This window comes from Aethalodelphis obliquidens, unplaced genomic scaffold (assembly GCF_003676395.1).
Source record: "Aethalodelphis obliquidens isolate GAN/ISIS:26980383/991018 unplaced genomic scaffold, ASM367639v1 scaffold81, whole genome shotgun sequence".
NCBI classification, from domain to species: Eukaryota; Metazoa; Chordata; class Mammalia; order Artiodactyla; family Delphinidae; genus Aethalodelphis; species Aethalodelphis obliquidens.
In genome coordinates this window covers 1,636,886-1,657,487 of record NW_020838025.1, presented here as the reverse complement: position 1 = coordinate 1,657,487, position 20,602 = coordinate 1,636,886, and positions in this window count along the sequence as shown.

Genomic DNA, 20,602 nt, shown 5'->3' with positions numbered 1-20,602 from the left:
AATAATATAAATATATTATATAATATAATATAAATGGAAAATATAGATATATAAATGGAAAATATAGAAAAACATATAATAAAAACAAAAATTGCCCAGAATACCACCATGAAGATAGAACACTCATTTTAATATATTTTCAGTCTTTTCTCTATGCTTCTATAAGTACATAAAATGATTACCATTAATTGGAATAATTATGTACATTTTGTATCTTGCTTTTCATACTTAGAATTGTATCATTTGCATTTTCTACATCAATAAAATTTATTTTAAAACAGACTAATTTTGGATAACGGTAAAAGCTCTAAAGAATACAAAGCAGGATAATGATCTAACCAACTCAAGGGAGGGTGATGGACTGTGTTAGACTAGAGAAGCAGGAAGAGCTTCACTGAGGAAGTATTTGAGCTGAGGAGTTTTGATGGTTAAATTTATGTGTCAACTTGACTGGACCATCAGGTGCCCAAACATTTGATTGAACATTATTCTAGGTGTGTCTGTATGGGTGTTTCTGGATGAGATTAATATTTGAGTTCGCTTATTATAATTTCCAATCACAAGATAAATAAGTTCTGGGGATGTAATGTACAACATAATGAGTATAGTAAATAATAATGTGTATTTGAAAGTTGCTAAGAGTAGATTTTCAAAGTTCTCATCACAAGAAAAAAAATTGTAACTATATGTGATGATGAATGTTAACTAAACTTATTGTGGTAATCACTTAGCTATATATATCTATCAGATCATTCTGTTGTGCACCTAAAACAAATACAATGCTACATGTCAATTATATCTCAAGTTTTAAAAAATGAATATGAATTGTACAAAAAAAAAACCCACACAACATTTGATTTGGTAGACTGAGTAAGGCAGATTGTCCTTCTTAATGTGGGTGGATCTCATCCAATCAGATGAAGTCCTGATACAACAAAAAGACTAAGTGAAAGGGAACTCTCCCTGCCTGTTTAAGCTGGGGCATCAGCCTTTTCCTGCCTTTGAACTTGAACTGAACGTTGGCTCTTTTCTGAGCCTGCTGGCTTTTGGACTGGAACTTACACCATTGGCTTTCCTGGTTCTCAGGCCTTCAGACTCAGACCAGAACTACATCATCAGCTCTCCTGAGTCTCCAGCTTGCCAACTACATATGTTGGAATGTCTCATGGGACTTATCCTCCATAATTGTGAGAGTCTATTCCTTCTTTTTTTCTTTTTTTTTTTGAGCCAATTCCTAAACACACATTCTGTAAAAAAAATATATATATATTGTATAAATAAATATGCATATATATGTGTGTGTGTATGTAGTCTGTTTCTCTGGAGAACCTTGATTAATATAGAAGTTATATAAAAATAAACGAGCTACATACAACATCATAAAAACAAACAACCGTTTCAAAAATTGGAAGAACCAAATAGACGTTTTTCCAAAGAGGAAATGCACATGGCCAACAGGCACATGAAAAGATGCTCAACATTACTAATCATCAGGCAAATAAAAATCAAAACCACAATGAGATATCACCTCACCTGTCACAATGGCTATCATCAAAAGGAACACAAATAGGGCTTCCCTGGTGGCGCAGTGGTTGAGAGTCCGCCTGCCGATGCAGCGGACACGGGTTCGTGCCCCAGTCTGGGAAGATCCCACATGCCGCAGAGCGGATGGGCCCATGAGCCATGGCCGCTGAGCCTGCGCGTCCGGAGCCTGTGCTCCGCAGCGGGAGAGGCCACAACAGTGAGAGGCCCGCGTAGCGCAAAAAAAAACAAAAAAAGAAAAAAAAACAAAAAACAAAAAAAGAACACAAATAACAAACGTTGGCAAGGATGTGGAGAAAAGGGAACTCTTGTGCACCATTGGTGGGAACGTAAATTGGTGCAGCCACTATGAAGACTAGTATGGAGGTTTCTCAAAAAACTAAAAATATAATTACCATGTGACCCAGCAATTCCACTCCTGGGTAAATATCCAAAAAATAACCAAAACACTAATTCGAAAAGATACACATATCCCACTGTTCATAGCAGCATTATTTACAATTGCCAAGATATGGAAGCAATCTAAGTGTCCCTCAACAGATGAATGGATAAAGAATATGTAGTATATATATATAGAATATATATATTCTATAGATAAATATTTGATACTTGTTTTCGGGTATTTTTTGGCTATCATAAACAAGCTGTTACAATCGCCACATAAATATCTTCTACCTGTTTAAAAGTTCTCTTTTAGAACATAAAGCTTTGCTTTCAGAAAAACAGGCATAAAGTGGTACAAATGCTTTGGAACATGATTAAGTCTATGACATTAAGAAATAGTACGGCTATACTTTATTGTTGTGAACAATATTACATAGTAGGAAGATTCTTGGAAACTTGAATATAATGAATATAATCTTATTTTATAATGTGAGTGTTTATTTCTTTAGATATAAACGAGCAAACAATCCTAATAAGGGAATCCTTATATAAATTTTTCTGGAAAGATAATTCCTTATAAATAATCCAAGTTGAGTTTATAAGCTATATTTGCTATTTTAAAGGTACTTAGATCAGATTGCTATTTTCTTGTCAAATGACAGTAATCTCTACACCCTTACACCTTCCCTTAATTTATCAAGGCAATGTCACAATACCCCTGAGCCGTGTGTGCCTGGCATTTCTTTTGGATCCTGGGCTCTCTAACAGCTGTGTGGATGCAGGCAGCTTGACAATGCTTTATCAAGGGCACACCTGTGAGGGCTCAGCCTCCTGAGCCTGCCTTTACTCAGGCTCAGAAGGTCAGGAGCACCCATGGCCTTGTGTAATGTAACACCCAGAGTAACGATCCAGTGTCACTGACCATTATTCAAGCATTTTCAAGTGGCTCCTTCTTCATCTATTATGTTTTTTCCAATTGCGTATTTCACATCCAAAATGTATGTTCTCTATAAGAAGCAAAACAGTTATAACTCATTCTTATTTTTGTGATCTTTATTTATACTAAGTTACACTGGTAAAATATATAGCTTCAAGCTAATCTGCAATGAAAACAATGATTTGATAAACAAGTTATTTTAAAACTGTGGATAAAATTTTTAAGAGAGACCTTTCATTTGTCTTATGCACTATTTAAAACCAAGTAATTAGATCCTACAAAGGTACTGACTGATCTGTAGGATTAAGTGTGGGAGATAGGTATTTACTTGAGTAAGTGCGTAGGAATTCTTTTTGTATGCTATGTTTTATAAGAAAAAAATAACTTGAAGGCACTGAGCACTTATTATTTGACACATATTCAGCAAAAGATACACAGTAGGAATCTGACGTAACAAGCTTGCCATATGTTTTTATTACAATTCATCTACTGAAAAAAATATTGATTAAACGTTAGCTACATGCCAAATCCTGTTCTCCATTACGGAAACACAAAGGAGATTGAGATAGCCAATGTGCCTGCCTTTGAGAAGTGGATACTCTAATACAGGGAAGACAATCAACAAATAAGCAATGCAAAAAATATATAATTTGCTATATTTGTGTGGGTATATATGCACATACACAGACATATGTATATAAAAGTGATTAGATATTGTGATTAATGTCTGGAATGAAATAGACTGCTGTGATAGAGAATAATGGAAGGAAATTGCTTTAGCAACTTGCCTAGAAAAGACCTCTCGAAGGAAGCAATGTTTATAATCATGATGTTCTTTTCTAATAGCACAATGTATATAGTTTTCACCTTTTTCCTTGTGTTGATGTTTCATACGTCTATTACTGATGTGGGGAGTAATTTAATAACACTTTTCATATATATCTTATTTGAATATGTTTATCAACTTGTCAGTTTTAAGTTACAGATTTCATTATCTTAAGTCTTTTCATTCAGAATTACATATTATACAAATTTCAAAACATAATTTATCAGTGAAGCCAATATTTACCTCTGTATGTCAACGTGATTTATTTTAATTTAAATCAATTATTAGTACAACTTTGTGTTTTGCTCTGTGTCCCCCACTAGATTGTCAGCTCCATAAGGAAGGAAGTGAATCTAGTGCCTAGCACCTCCACATATGGTGAAAAGTCAATATTTTTACAAAAGAATTACCTAAAAGTAGTTTCTAAGATGAATATTAGCAGTATAATCTATCATCATTACTTTTTCAATAGGGCCTAATTTTTCAGGTATTAAATTCTTTCTACTCTTGATATAACAAACTTCACTCCTTCTTCACAAGTGTGAAGGTTGGGCACCTTAAAAAGAAAACAAGAAAAATTGATGTTCCCATGCCAAAATGTTGGTGATGGGGAAAGCTACTTATGAACATTAAAGAGTATATATCGTTTGTGCTTGGTTTTCTCTATTCCCTTTAATATTCTGATAAAGGACTCTCTTTTATTAGATAGGAAAGCAGACTGCTGGAGGAATCAAAATAGAGACTTCTTTGCAGATCAGTATAAAGCAGATTCCAGTCACCTGAAACATCTATTCTGCTGTTGGAACGGTGGGATAATGAGAAGCCTGGGCAACCTAGAGCAGAGATGTGAAAATGGCAGCAGGTAAAATCACCAGCAACTGATAAGAACACTGCTGAACTTTGACAAAATACTGTGTTTTTCAATCTCTCCACACTTAATTATATTAATTATGAGTTTTGTGTGTATAGTCTATTAGTTGTTTGGTCAAAAATAAGTCATTACATGTGTTTGTCTGACTTTATTGTTTTCATATAGAGAATTGCTTTCTACAATGAATTACTTTTCACAGTTAAAAAAAAGTAATAAAAACTACGTGTTCCTGGGGAGGAGTTGGTAACATGGGCCTTCTCATATGCTGCTAGTGGAAGTGTAAATTCATTAATTCACTCAACAAATGTTATGTGCCAGGCAGGGTTCCAGGTGCTGGAGGTATGACAGCCATCATGGAATTTACATTTTAATTGGGGAGATATAAGTACATATATAGTTAAAAAAAAAAAGGTATTTTATGCTATGGAGAAAAATAAAGCAGGTTAAGGGGAATAGAGAGTGTCAGACTTTGAGGAAGGGGTTTGGTATGATGCCAGGGTCCAGGTCTGAATGAGATGGTTAGGCCCTGTTTTTTGTTTTAAAGGGGTTTTTAAGTAGGAGTGATATGACTTATTTTAAATGATTCCCTCTGGCTTCTGTACAGCCTATTTGGGCAAGACTGTTGCATAGAAATGGGGTAGGAGGACATTATAGACATCTAAGCAAGGGCAATAATGGCTGGGACCGATGAGGTAGCAATGGAGGCGGGCAAGTGCTCGAATTCTAGACATACTGAGAAATACTATTTTGGGGCATATAAAATAGGTTTGGAAACATGGATGGACCTAGAGATTATCATACTAAGTGAAGTAAGCCAGACAGAGAAAGACAAATGTATGATATTGCTTATATGTGGAATCTAAGAAAAAAATGATAGACGTAAACTTACATATTATACAAAACAGAAATAGGGCCACAGACATAGAAAACAAACTTATGGTTACCAAAGGGGAAAGGTGGGAGGGAGGGATAAATCAGGAGTTTGGGATCAACATATACACACTGCTATATATAAAATAGATGACCAAGAAGGACCTACTGTATAGCACAGGGAACTGTCCTCAATATTTGGTAATAACCTATGAGGGAAAAGAATCTGGGAAAGAATAAGCTGAATCACTTAAGCTGTACACCTGAAACTAACACAACACTGTAAATCAACTATACTTCAATAAAAAAACAAAAATGAATATAAAAAGAGGCTTGGTCAAGGATGATTTTAACATTTTTGGCTTGAACAATTATATGGATAGAGTTGGTATTTCATCAGATAAAATCTGCAGAAGTTGGTTTGAGGGAAGAAATTCAGAGTTTGTTTTTTTAATACGATCAATTTGAAATGCCTATTAGAAATCCAATTGGAATTGTCAAACAGCAGTCTAGAGCTCAAGGGGAGGGATCCAGACTGGAGAAGTGATCTTGGGATTGTCAAAGTGTAAATGGAATTGAAATCCATAAGACTGGACAAGATTCCATCAGAAGCCAAACTGCATGGAGAATGGGAGAAGAAAGGGAGTGAAAGCAGAACTATTGGATTCGATTTCCCATGAGGGAGACAATAGAGCTTAGCAAATAAGAGCATAAACTCTGTTCCTCTGAGTGTGGATTGACTGATTAAATCATGGATGGATTCTTTAATCATGGAGCATAGGTAAACAGTAGTTTTACGGTTACTTACCTCATAGAATTATTGTGAAGATAAAACAAGAATCTAATCACAAAGGACTTAACATATAATTACTCAATAAAGGTTAACCCTTGTTGGCATCATCACTCTCATCATTGATAGGTGACAACTCCTAAGGAAAGATGCTTGATAATATATGTGCTAACGATCTTCAGAGGATAAAAGGGAGTGGTAGACAGTTCAAGTTTTTACTCCCATCACCGTGCCTCATTTTTTTCTGCCCCTCCTTTCATGTTTCTTTTATATAGACCTCAGTTACTTACAGATACCAGCCATATTGTCCATATCTCTCCCCATGTTTAATTTTTCAATCTCTTTGACTTTGATCTCTGACTTTGACTTTAGTTATTGTAATATAAGATGATAGTGGCTTTTAAACGGCTTATACTACATGTAAGCCCAGGGTTACACACATACATTAGTCACTCGCTGGTCAAGGGATCTTGATTAGAAGGAACAAATAAGTGACCAGAGAGTCAAAGATCTGCATTCAAGTGAATGGGAAACCAGAAAGCCATGTAGAAAAGAGAAAAAGAGTTCAGGGGGAACTCCTTTGTAGACAGGGAAGATGGAAGGAGCCAGAGGTTAAGAGAGATGTTGTTCTTCAGAAGATGAAGAGCCAGAAGAGGCTACTGACAATGCTGAGGTAGGACCTGGGAAGGGTTGTTTGTTTTCAGTAAAGGAATAAGTAATATAGCCACATTAGCTGCATTAAATTAGTGACCTCAATCAAAGAAACAGTGGTATTACGATTAAAAGCCAGTTATTTTCCTCTATGTTGGCTTCATTCAAATTCAATATTGCTAATTATTGTGCACCCCAAGTCTAAGTAAAATCAGGCAATAAGCCTAAAAGAATTCAATACAGTATGTTTCTATTTTGGCAAAATTGCCTTAATAGTAAACAGAAATGGAGTTTTAAAGATTAGAAATGTATTTGAAAGAATCCACAATTCCCCTTCTTTATGTAGTTTTCAGAACTATCGGTAGAATTTTGTTTGCAGGAACTTCTATATTTTAAAACTACAGGTCAATTTGAAAAAAATGATAGTGTTATTTAATCTTTTACAGTTAATAATCAATAATTTGTTTAAATCCCACAAGTTCATATCTAGTAATAACAAATCATAATTTGGGGATTTTTCTAGGCAGGTACTAGAAGCATTAGGAAATGTTTAGGACAAGTATGTTGACCTGGGGTCTACAGAATAAGGAGGGTCCATGGATAAGCTTCAGCAGCTCCATAAGCCTCCCTGAAATTACATGAAAACTTGTGTATTTGTGTCCCAGTGAGTTTTTCTGGGGATAGGGTCCAGAAACACTAGAGGATTCTCAAACTGATTCTCATTTTCTTAAAAGTTTTTGGCCTGCTTTACAGAAACTAATTTATCAACTCCTTAAAATAAAATGTAGATCTCAGAACATTGATGGACTATAAATTGGAAGGCTTGAAAATATATCAGCAATGTATTACCTCTATGCAGACACCTCTGATCTTCTGTAGTCATTTTAATCAAAAATTATTTCTCCTAGAAATAATTGTTGTTTCTCCTAGATAAAGTTGTTTAGCTTCTACAGTGAGATAATGAGAGATGCAGAGTTTAGGGTGTTTTTTTCTAACCACTGTTTGCCTCTGGCAAAGACATCTGATCTAGGATCTGACATGCCTCTGGGTCAAAACCACCATTTATGAGTTCCCGTTATTCTCATCCCAAGAGCACTGACCCATTTAGCTAGAGGATGGAACAGAGAGGTTCGGAGGGCTGTAATAACTCATCTCATTTGTAATGAAACCCCACTTTGCTTGATTTTGATGGTTCTAGAAGAATGCTGTGGGGAACAGGAGGAGAAATAGTTGAGGGAAGGGGAGAAAGAAGCAAGGACAGCATAAAAGGGCAAAGTTAGAAAGAAACTTTGCTATACAGAAACATTTACTTCTTTGGTGCCTGGCAAGTTTGCAAATGCTGCATTACTAATTTAACATGCAAGGATTTCCAGTTCAGTGAATACGTTTTGTGCAATCAGTTAACAAAATTATTTGTTAACGTATATAGAAGATACCTAGTGCAGTTCTAGACACTGAAAAGGGCAGAAGAGAAACAGAAATCACACCGTCATCTCTTAAAGGATATATAATTTGATGGGAAAATTAAACACTTTGTCAAGTAGAGTCTCACAGATATAATATACAGATATCTACCCACATGGATACATAGCTAGGTAGATAGATAGCTATCTGTGTGTATGTATAATCAACTAAGTTTATTAAGACTGGTTTTAGATTTCTCTCATTCATCTAAAGCATGTTTAATTGAAACATTTTAAACATACAGACAATTGTAGAAGATATCAGTAAGATACTCAACGAGAAGGTTAAACTGATATTAACTTTGACATTTTCTTTACATTTCCTTTTTTTTAATGAAATGTTTTAATTCCAGCTAATATCCATCCCCCATTCTATCCTATCCCTCACCAAAGGTAAACACTGCTACAAAGTTGGTATGTATCATTCCCATGCATTGAACTGCATATGTTATCCATTAAAAAAAAATACATTTTGTAAGTCTTGAAACTTTGAATAAATAGTATCATGCAGTACCTATAATTTTCTGATTGCCTTCTCATTTTTCATTGTTTTTGTATTTATGTATGTTGATACACTTCAATGTAATTCATTCATTTTAAGGGTTATTCTGTTAATCTGTTATTATGCATAAAGAATAGTTATACCAGTTTTTATAATTTTGCCAAATGAACATCCTTTTGCATGTTCATTTAAAGTGTTCTCTAGAATAGATACCTAGAAGTGAAATTGCTGTGCCTACATCTTCAACTTTACCAGCTACTGTCAAATGCTCTCTAATCTGCTCTCACCAATACGGAACTTTCTGTTTCTTCACATCCTCATCTACTTTTAGGGTCATCGATTTTTCCAGTATTATACCATGAGTTGGAATCTCACTGTTGTTTTAATTTGCTTAGTAAAGTTAAGCACCTTACAGATGCTTGTTGACCTTCTCGGTTTCTTGTTTGGTGGACTGTCTGTTCCTTTCCTATGTCCATATTTTATTAGTTTGTCTTTATTTCTTACAGATTTTTCCCAGCCTAAGGCATATCTTTTCACTTTGTTTTTAGGGTCATTCTTTGAACAGAAGTTGTAAGTTATAATATCATTCAGTTAACAGTGTTTTCATTATGGATCATATTTCTTGTGCTTTATTTAAGAAATACTTTGCACATAGTAGTTTGGAAGGAGGAGGGCATTCTAGACATGGAAGCCACAAAACTAGAAATTAATTAGCATGGTGGAGGACAGCAAGTAGACTGGCTTGTTTTAAGAGATAGAACCTCAAGGAGCCATCTTGTCTACCATTGAAAATATATATATATATCAGACATAGAAAATGATAATAATTCAGGCAGCTTGAAGTAAAATGGCAGGGCCAGCTCAAGACTGAAGGACATGACCTTTGACTTCAGTTGTCCCAGGCTTATACAAGAACTGCTAAGGCTGAAGGGATCACTATGCTGGCACATCTGTAACCATCTGAGGCCCTGCAGTGTGCCAAGGAACACAAACTGGGAAGCTCTGGCATTTTGCCATCAGAATGAATGAACATTAAATTATCTAAATTCAGCAAAGGTCTGCCAAAGATAATCTCAGAGGTACAATTTTCACAGCCCCAGCCCTGCAAAGTCCAACAAACCTCTCTCCAGGAAACGTTTCCTCCTATCTATCCCAATTCCTTTTATCTTATGCCCATCCTATTTCTGAGGCTATCACTTTATCCAAAGGAAGGGCAGGCATGTTTTTCCCCCTGGATCATTGCTCTTAGACTAAAGTTCCTAATAATTGACAGGCTTTCTCAATTGCTTCTTCTAGAAATGTTTTTAATCATCAGGTTACTAGGGTAACTTTAAGCTGAAGTATTAAGACAACCGACTAAACGTGCACACTAATGCAGGAATTTTTTTGCAATTCATTGCTTTGCAATCCTCTCATTATTATTCTTGGTCAACTCTTTCTACTATGTTGTACTTGATCTTTTACAAGCAAAGGACAGCACATTTTTATAAAGCTCATTTAAAAAATGACAGTTGATACTGGTATAATTTTTAAATTGTCTTAGTAAATATTTTGGAAACTCACGAATGTACTTAATCTGTCATACTTTCCTCTCAAAAGAATAAGATGAAAAAAAGAACATTATCAGATTACTTCCACACACACTCAGAAGATACATCACCACTAAAAACAACTGTATAGGAAAGGATTTGAAAGAATGAGGCCAATTAAGAAGCAGTTCACTGACACAGCAATCAGAGTTCATCAATTTAAAGTCAACATCCATCATTCCTACATGTTCTTATGGGTACCAAGTCAGTCAAAATAGAACAGAAGGAAACATATATCAAGATTCATCAGAGTTTAATGACGGTGACAGGTGCATGCTTCTCAAGTAAAACCATACATGTCGATGGGAAAACAAACCAGCTACTGCTAGATTTGTATAAACTATTAGTACATCTTAGAAAGTAAATACTGCTCCCTGGCATATATAAATATGGATTTTGATTAACATCAAATTTCTGTAATTTTATGTAGATGATTCTAACATTTTACATAGGTATATCTGCCCTCCCTTTCACACACATAAAATCTGGCTAAAATAATATTCTGTAAGGAATCTTCGTAAGCCCTCTAAATGACTCTCATGCAGGCTAAAAGTTTGAGGACCACTGCTTTAGTCCAATGACTGGAAAGAGTGTGTTGCCAAACATGTATTAACAGCTTAAATATTTACATGTATTCTGAATGTGTATGAAGGACATAATTATATACATTATTAATATCCTATTACATCAGGTGAAGAAAATTGGGATGTAGTAATATCTATTCTATTGCCCATTAGTCACTGGTTTTCCTTTGAAGTATAACCCACAGTGATCAACTACTTTAACTTAATAGCAGAAATAAAAAGGGGAAGTCTAAAGAGAATCTTGTACTGGCTGGAAAAGAAAACAGGAAGCATATTCCTCATCAAATTTTACAGAATTTTCACAAAGCATAATCAAGGCATCATGAAGTTCCTATTGATGTCATTCTCAAATACACATAGACGGGAAGAACTATTGCCTAATGCCTCCATCTCATTACATGTATCTGCTTAATTAGAGATCTGTTGAGCCTAGGCTAAAATTTGATTTAATACATATAAAAACAGTAATAACAATTCAAGAAAAATGTGGTTTCAGATAAAACAATGAGAAAGCAGCCATGCCTTGTACCAAAATCTAGTATTAGGTCTAAATATGTAAATCAAACTAAACAGCATCAGGCATACCTCACTTATCACTAAAGTGAATGGACTGTTTATATATTGCTAACAGCCAACCAAACCTTTCAAAAGCAAAAACAAACAAGAATTGTTCAAGTTCATAATTCCCAAGATATGAGGAGAAAGATAAATTTAGTTTAGCTGCTATAGTTTTAAAGTATAATTGAATATTTTTTCTTTAGTTAAGAAAAATGAACATTAAAAATCTTGACCAAATTATTTATTTTAAATATTTATTCCATGAATATATAATGGAAAAATTAAAACTTTAAAAATACCCAAATTATCTTTAATTTTTTTAAAAAATAGCATAAAAACATGCTTTAAAAAATTACAATTGGGTAGATCACTTAGTTTTATCTGTATTGCTTGGAATGCTCTGAAATTGGGATATTTTCATATTTTTATTGTGGTTATGAAATGAAGATTAGGAAAGAAATGCCACTTTTTCTTAATGTAATACAATTGTGTTTGGTTGCTTATTATTGTTTTTATAGAGAACTCATTTTGTTTTTATTCACTAAGTTGTAACTTCATTGTCTTGATCATTATTCACTATGAATATTCCCTATATTGTTTAAATTTATGCCTTTGAGTTCAGTTTCTATTGAGTTTGCACTTATTGTCTTATAGTCCACTGAGAAAAAACATTAAAAAGATGGCATTAAGAGAAATGCTACATGTAAAATCCAGCTTTATCAATTCGAATATTTATGCAGTTAATTTAATTTAGCTTTGCATAAAGTCAGTTGAATCACTGAATTTTGTTTTCTGTTTTCATGGTTCTAATCACTACCCAAAATTTTGATATATTTTAGTAGGAGATAGTCTAAGTGGAAGTAGTGTGAGGAGAGAACTAACTTATTACTTCCAAAATCTACAGGGAGTCCCTTACTCCCACCCCATCTCATAGCTCACTACCATCATGAACAGAGTAGAGGCTGAAAGAATGACATGCTGTGGAGCAGCTGGGTGTAAGAAAGATGAATTCTAAACCTGCAAATTGATTGAGGTTGAAATCCCAAAGTAATACCCGCTACTGAATAATAACCAGCAACTTGGAATTGGGGCTACTTTCCCACATGACTCAGGCTGCCGAGGCAGGTTTAAGGATAGGTGGGGTCTCTCCACTGGGAAACTAATATTTCCATATCTCTGTATAATGAGGGTTTCTGAGCAAACATTATAGGCAACCTGAATTCAACATGAGTGAATAGAAAACAAGCCCTAGACATTACAAATAGCAAAATATCCAGAGGAGATATACAAATTTCTCTTTCCTGGAGCCATTTGTTTCTATTGGAAAGGGTTGTAACAACCAAGGGACCTCCCTGCTCCCTTCCCAGAGAGGATTTGTTTGCAGTAGAGAGCAAAATTTTCTCTCCCTTTTCTGCAGGGGATGAAAGACATTTATGTAAGAGTCCCTAGACAAGCTCCAAGATTCATAATTCTCAAGTCCTCTCCTCTCCTAAAGAGCCCCTACTCTTTACATATAGGGTAATATATGCCCTCATCATATTGTCCCAAAAGAAAAATGAGTCATGGGAATCAGCAATAACATTGCTATGTAAATAATCAGGCTGCATCTAATCCAGAAATTTCATGCTTACTGTCAGGATAAAACAAATATAGAAATAAAAAGTTATCACTCTCCCTCTGCTCAAACAAAGGAACTAATCTTCTGCTATAGTTCTATTCTAACAGACATATGAAGAATTCTGTTTCCAATAACTGCACAATGAAATTATTTGCAATCAGGTATGAAATGCCTATAAAAAATAACCATGTACTATGCTATAAAATAACTGTTGATATATTTTAAAGAATTACAGAAAAATACAGAACATGATCTGTAACCACAGTGGAGTTCAGTTAAAATTGGAGACAAAAAGAAAACAAGGAAGGACAGATATTTAGAAATACTTCCAGATAATCCATGCAAAGAGACTATAGTGAAATTTCTTAATGATAAATAGATAATATCAGAATCTGTGAGATATAGCTAAAGAGATATCCAGACAGAAATGTATAACCTTATAGCCATGAATTTACAGAAGAGAAAGGCCAAAATGTAATGATCAGGAGGTTCCAACTTTCAAAGTCGAGACGAAGAACAAATAATCCCAAAGAAAATATAAAAGCAGTATCAGAGCAGAAGACACTGGAATAGAAAACCAAAATCAGAGGGCAGCAAATTTAAAAGTTGGTAGTTTGATAGTTATTATCAACTGGAAATATTTACTAAGGAAAAGAGAAGAAACAGTTGTCAGTATTAGAAATGTAAAGAGAGGCATATTTATAGATGCAGCAGATCCAAACTGAATGTTTTAAAGATCATTAAAGGAAATGCCTCAGTAATTTAGTATCTTCCTAGAAAGAAGTATCAAATCTGGGCAGTTTTACAGGTGACTTCTACAAATACTCAAAAAACCCTGGTAATTTTAATATTACATAAAATATTGCAAGGAATTCAAAGATATTTACTTCCTATCTGCTTTTACAAGGTAAACATAATATTGATACAAAAAATAGACATGGAAAATACGAGAAAAGAACATAATCTTTATCACTGATTAAGGTATAGCCTCAACCACTTCCCCCAGGGTGTAAGCACCTTTTAATCCCTGAATGATTCACAATTAATAAATTTTAAGTAAATCAAAACCATAATATTAATGTTTATATGAAGAACTTTTTATATATTTTGTTTTATCTATTTGTAATGGTCAAAAAAATCTTGTCTATCAGAGTAGCAGGCCAACATTGTGATTCTAATGCAATTGTGTTAATGAGGAATTGATTTAGACTTATGATTTTAATTTGAAATGAGTAAATATATCATTGAAGCAAATAAAATAAGTCATTATGTTTCTTAGATTTATAAGAATTAAGTACTAAGCATGTTTTTTATTGTCAAATTAAACAGTAAAAGTACTTAAAAATAAATATACTATATAACATTTATATGTGTACTTGGAATGTTTATATGAATTGGTTAAATAGAAGAAATTAATCAAATCTTCTTAGATATGATTCTACTTACATACCCAGGCAATATTTATAAGATGTAGCAGTAATTTTCTGCAGCATCATGGCAAATACTATGAGATGTAAGATGTGCTAAAGAAAGGACAAAAATGAGTTTCTAAACATATGTAAAGAAATGCCAGGCTGCAAATCCCTTAAGGACAAAATCTCACAATTTAATTCATTGATTAAATTAATTGCAATGTGGTTAGGCAGTGAAGAATCTCAACTCAAATTATATAATAAAATCTATGAAAGATACCCTGGTTCACTGAATAGATGAGGGTAGTGAATAAGACACCAGATGGCAAAAACGGAAGGCAGGGGATTTGAAGATTCCCATTTCTAAAAGAAGAGATCTAGCTCAATAAATGCCAGCTAAGGTCAAACAGCCTTGAAAGATTTCCTCAGCACTCCCTGTTCTAGCACTAATTTTAAAGGATAACTGATTCCACCATGATCTTCAATCTTCAAGCAAGTGGCTTCAGTCCTACCAAGACGTAATTCTGCCTCCCCACCCCAGCTTCTTTTAATACATTGTTACCTCCATAAAAAGTCTTGTTACCTCCACAAAGTGTGAAAATAAGTTATTTTTTTCATAATTACTTAAGAATAAATTTTAGGAGGGTTAAGTACATGTAGTAATGTATTTGAAATAATAGTGCATCTTCAGTAATACTTTATTTATGCTTTTAAATATGTTAGATATACTCAGGAGAATACGAGTTACTAAATTTTAAAGTTTCCTTTATTAAATTTACAAGCATTGCTTACATGCTTAGAAAAATGCAGGTATATAGACTGACAAACTTCCCTGTCAGTTGTTTGAAGGGCTTGAGAAAAATCAGATAAATCTGGGACTATAGTCTGAAATATCTAAAGAAATTTAATTAAACTTTATTGTAAATGCTTTTAAGTATCTTAAGGCATTTAATCTGCCAAATCTATTAGCTATGTATTTATCAAAGTGAAAGTGATTTTTAAATTTTAACACCAAATTACTAGATTCATAAAGCAAATAAGAGGCTTAATGATTTGGGCCTTTAGGTTTAAAAAATCAGGTTCCTTTTTAAATATACAACTTTAATGAGCTGAATTCCAATCAAAGCATAAGTAATTCTAAGTATTCCTTTTGTATACGAAGATGCTTTTTTTTACACAAAATATATACCCCAGTCATAATTTGGAGGCTGCCACGCAATACAACATAGTAGTTGGTTATATGTACTTGACTCTGCAAGATACAGAGACCTGGAATGGAATTTCAGCTCTGCAACTTAATAGCTACTTCACTGGACAAGTTACTTCACCTCCCTGAGCTTAAGCTTTCAACATTAACATGGGAATGATAATAGTACCTAATCCTTTTGATGATTATGGTAGGTAAATGACCTATTTCAGGTCCTGGTAAAGAGCAATCATGCAAATGGTAGTTATTTATTTTGAACACAGGCGAAGTTAGCTAATAGCACATGTCCAATATTAAGTGTCCAGTGAGATCTGATTTAGTAAGGAAAGACTTTATGGAGGTAGGTGGGTAGGATTTACAGGCCAAGACAGGGGACAGCAGGATATTTCAGGTTGTGGCTCAGAAGCAAGAAATCACAAGGCAAATCTGAAGGTCTGTAAACTAAAATTTCACAAAGGTTTATGTTGAGGAAATAATTATGAGCAAATGGATTAACTTCAGATTGTAGAGAACCTGGAATAACAAAGGAGTCTGAGTTTAAACTAGATGTTATGCAATAATGGCTCAGATACTAACAACTGTGAAATATAAAAAGATAAGTACTAAATATTGAACACTGGAACTAGATTTCAATGGAATAATTGTCAAAATGATACTATTTGTAGGCTAAAACATATAGGATGCAAAATTGCTTCCCAATAGAATGTTCTAAGAATAAAATTAAGTTTTACTGAGTGGAAATACATTTGAAAGTGCATAACATTGTAACTTTCATGAATTTGATTTTTGAAGATGACATGTTTATTTTGTTAATCTGTTTCAGAGATTTAAATGATTTCACCACAGAAATACTAAGCTAACACAAAACCTCAATCCCAAGTGATAAAAAGGTGATGAAATCCTGAAGAAAAAAGTGTTATTCGTTTTGGTTACGAACTGAGAAAATGGCACTGAAATACATTGATCCTTTAGGAAGTTTCATGCCTTCACATGATGATATAACCATATATTGCCTCAGCATAGGATGTTTAAAACTAATTTTCTCCCATGTAAAGCACAAAGAATTAATCTGGCATCCTTTTCAAGTTAGAAATAAAAAGAAGCTTTTAAAGAAAAAAAGTTGACTGTTGAGAATAAAAACTACGTATATGTTACTTTGAGAGATGAATTTCTTACACAACAATTTTCTTAGGGGCATAATGCTTAGTTTTAGAATAGATGTTTTGTTTATATAATTTTTTTTCTATTATTCTTTTATGTGAGACTACAAAAATTGGTAAACCTAAAGAAAAACTGTTTTTACTGATATGCTTTTTGATCACTGAGGAAAAACTTAGCCTGGTAGTTCTCAAAATGTGGTTCCCCTACCAACAGCAGCAGCGGTGTCATGGGGAAGTTTAGAAATGCAAATTCTCAGGTCCCACCCCAGATATTTGAATCAGAAACTAGATATGGGGCCCAGCTGCCAGTGTTTTAACAAACCCTCCAGATGTTTCTGATGTACACTAAAGCTTGAGAACAACCGATTTAAACTATTTCTCACTGGATTAGAGATTTTCACTGAACTTTAATTATGGTTATGTGTAATTAATAAAAAGGAATGTAAATTTCTTATGTCAAACGTTATTTTTCTGGAGGGTTCAAGATATCAGCGTAGAAGTTCCTGAACGTACCGCTTCCCACAGACACAACAAATCTGCAACTGCATATGAAGTAATTCCCTTATAAAGCGACCTGAAAATTAGATGAACGGAGCCTCCAAAACAAAGAGCAGAAGGACAGAATCAAGATGGGTGGGAAAGGCAGAGAGACAGTCTCACCAAGGTAAAAACCACACCCCAGCTGGGAGGGACCACAAAGGTATGGATCTTTTTCCTGAGGAGGAAGGGGTTCAAGCTCCACAACAGGCACCCCAACCCTTAGATGCTGCACAAGAGAGACAAGCCCCCAAAACACTTGGCTCTGAAAACCAACAGAGAATGCATGCAGGAAAACCACAGAACTCCAGGGAACAGAAATCTTGCTCACAAAGGACCCCCACACAATTCCCACAACATGAAAAGAGTGCAAAAACACTAGACTGAAAAGCTCATGGACCACAGGTGAAGGTGGCCCACTTACGAATCTTGAGACATCTGGAGGCAGGAACCAGTGGGGACATTCCCTGGGGACAGACACACTGGTGGGAGCCATTTTTGTGACCTCAGGCTACCTTACTAATACCAGCACTGGTGGGAGGCATTTTGGAATTCTCCCTATAACCTGTTAGTGCTCGTGTGCATGTCCCACTGAGAGATCCACCCACGCTGTGGCTCAGTCAGGCCTCACAACTGGCCAAGAAATAACCCCACCTACCAGCACTCCACAGTAGCCTTAGCCAGACCCTGTGGCCAGGCTGGGTCCAGTCCCTTCCACTAGCACCCTGCAGCCCTCCCATTGCAGGAGGGCACACATAGCCCACATAGGGGACAGCCCTTGAATGCCTGGCTCTAGTGGCCAGTTGGGAGTTAACTTCTGAGCCCCACAAGATATCTCCTAAATAAGCCCACTCTTTCAAGACTGGGAGAGAGAGCTGATTTACCTAATACATATAAACAAACACAGAGAATTAGGCAAAATGTGGAAACAATATTCCAATCAAAATGACAAGGAAAAACCTCAGGAAAAGAAGAAAATGGACATAAGCAATCTACCTGGTAAAGAGTTCAAAATAATGGTCAAAAACTTGCTCACCGAGAAATCAGGAGAAGAATGGACAAACATGAGAATTTCAACAAAGAGACAGAAAATATAGGAAAATATAGGAACAAACAGAAGGGATAACTGAACTAAAAAATGCACTAGAGGGGTTCAACAGGAGACTGGACGAGGGAGAAGGACAAATCAGTGAGCTAGAATATAAAACAAAGGAAATCACTCAGACAGAGCAGCAAAATGAAAAAAAAATGAATTTTTAAGAAGTGGAAATACCTTAAGGAACCTTCAGGACAACATCAAGTGGAAAAACATTTGCATTATAGGGGTCACAGAAGGAGAAGAGCAAGAAAGGGCCAGAAAAACTATTTGAAAAAACAGTAGCTGAAAACTTTCCTAACCTGTGGAAGAAACAGACATTCAAGTCCAGGAATCCCAGAGAGTTCCAAATACGATGAACCCAAGAAGACACACACCAAGACACATTACAATTAAAATGGTAAAAGTTAAGGATAAAGTGAGACTACTAAAAGCAGCAAGAGAAAAATAACTTATTTTGTACAAGGGAAATTCTATGAGGCTCTAAGATTTTTCAGCAGAAACTTTCCAGGCTAGAAGGGAGTGCCATAACATATTCAAAGTGATGAAAGGAAAAAAAACCTCCCACAACAAGGTTATCATTCAGAATTAAAAATGAGATCAAGAGTTTCCCAGAAAACAAAAGCTAAAGAAGTTCATCACCACTAAGTCAACCTTACAAGAAATGTTAAAGGGACTTCTTTAAGAAAAGAAATGGCACTAATTAAGAACAAGAAAACTGATGAAAGTAAAAACCTCACTGTAAAAGGTAAATATATACAAGTAGTGGATCAATCACTTATACAGCAAGCATGAAGGTTAAAACAAAAAAGCAGTAAAGTTAACTAAAATTACTATAATTAGTCAAGGGATGCATAAAACAAAGATGTAAAAAGTGTCACTGAAAGTATAAAGCATGGGGTGGGGGTGGGGTTTAAAAAATAAAGGTATGGAATGTGTTCAAATTTAAGTTGCTACCAACTTAAACAGGCAACTATTTACATAGAGTGTTACATGTGTACCTCATGATAACCCCAAAGAAAATACTTATAGTAAACACACAAAATAAAAGGAGAAAAAATTATAAATATAACGCTAAAGAAAGACAACAAAACACAAGGGAAGAGAGAAAAAGAAGAAACAGAGAAGCTACCAAAACAGACAGAAAACAATTAAAATGGCAATAAGCACATCCTGTCAATAACTAGTTTAAATGTAAATGGACTAAATTCACCAAATGACGTAAAATGGCTGAAGAGATTAACAAGACCCGTCTATATGCTGCTTACAAGAGACTCACTTCAAAAGAAAGGGCACACACAGACTGAAAGCTAAGAGTTGGAAAAAGATATTTCATGCAAATGGAAATGAAAAGAAAAAGCTGGAGTAGCTATATTCATATCAGACAAAATAGACTTTAAAACAAAGACTGTAAAAAAAGACAATGAAGAAAATTACATAGTGATAAAGGGGTCAATCCATTAAGGAGATATAACATTTGTAAATGTATATGTACTCAAAGGAGCACCACGATATATAAAGCAAATATTACAGACAAAAAGGGAGAAATTGAGAGCAATACAATATTTGGGGACTTTAACACCCCACTTACATCATGGATAGAGGGACTTCCCTGGTGGCACAGTGGTTGGGAATCTGCCTGCCAATGCAGGGGACAAGGGTTTGATCCCTGGTCCAGGAAGATCCCACATCCCGCAGAGCAACTAAGCCCGTGCACCACAACTACTGAGCCTGCACTCTAGAGCCCCTGAGCCACAACTACTGAGCCCATGTGCCACAACTACTGAAGCCTGCGCACCTAGAGCCTGTGTTCCGTGATAAGAGAAGCCACTGGAATGAGAAGCCCACATACCACAACGAAGAGTAGCCCCTGCTTGCTGCAACTAGAGAAACCCCGTGTGCAGCAACAAACACCCAACACAGCCAAAAATAAATAAATTAAAAAATGGATAGATCATCCAGGCAGAAAATCAGTTACAAAACATCAGTCACATTAGACTAGATT